This window comes from Opisthocomus hoazin, chromosome 6, assembly GCF_030867145.1.
Source record: "Opisthocomus hoazin isolate bOpiHoa1 chromosome 6, bOpiHoa1.hap1, whole genome shotgun sequence".
Classification (NCBI taxonomy): domain Eukaryota; kingdom Metazoa; phylum Chordata; class Aves; order Opisthocomiformes; family Opisthocomidae; genus Opisthocomus; species Opisthocomus hoazin.
The window spans coordinates 68,917,645-68,918,449 of NC_134419.1; positions in this window are offsets into that span (position 1 = coordinate 68,917,645).

The window sequence follows — 805 nt, forward strand, 5'->3', positions numbered from 1 at the left end:
TACATTAAGTTTTTGGTTTATATTGTCTGTCTTTAGAGGATTCTGCTGAGGTGGAGTAAATACTCTTTGGTAATATCAGAGCTGCATATTTCGGAAGTATGAGACAAAGCAATTCTTTCAAGCCATTCTTACTTCTCCCCTTTTTTGCATACTGTCAATGCCAGCAGAAATCCGCCCCAAATCTGTGTTTGTCCAAATTCATACTGTTCTGGGTGTTGAACTGAATAAAAAATATGTATCAGCAGATACTGAGAAATCTAGAAAGACCCTAGAAACTGTATTGAGACAAATCACAGCCCCCCTCTGTTTTCCTGGCACCCTAGTCAGTGTAGCAATTCCTCCATCATATCCCTTCAGCCTGAGAGACCAGCATAACTTGAGTCAAGTGACAGTCACCAGTCGAAGGGTGAGTCTCTTCCTGCTGTTTAGGCTTTTGGCAAAGGGGCATTGAATGATTTGATGTGTTATTCTGGAAAACTTAAATGTTTTACCATGAACCATATATTTCTTAGATAGCAAAGTAGATGTAAAAACAAAATCAGTTGGTGTTGCTATAGTGTATATATTATATAAATAAAATAACCTTAAACAATACCTTATGTAGCTTTAAGTAGTACAGTGGGAAAAAGTGAACTTGTATACTGCATTTACTCTGTAGGCCACTTTCAACAAAGCAGAAGAGTAAAGCTGTCTGATAGGTTTTCATCTGCAAGCACCCTTGCTCCCCACTGAGAGCATGGAAGTGCAGGAAAGGAGAGTGTGAACTGATTGCACGTCTCTTGAGCTGAGGAGTGCATATACATGC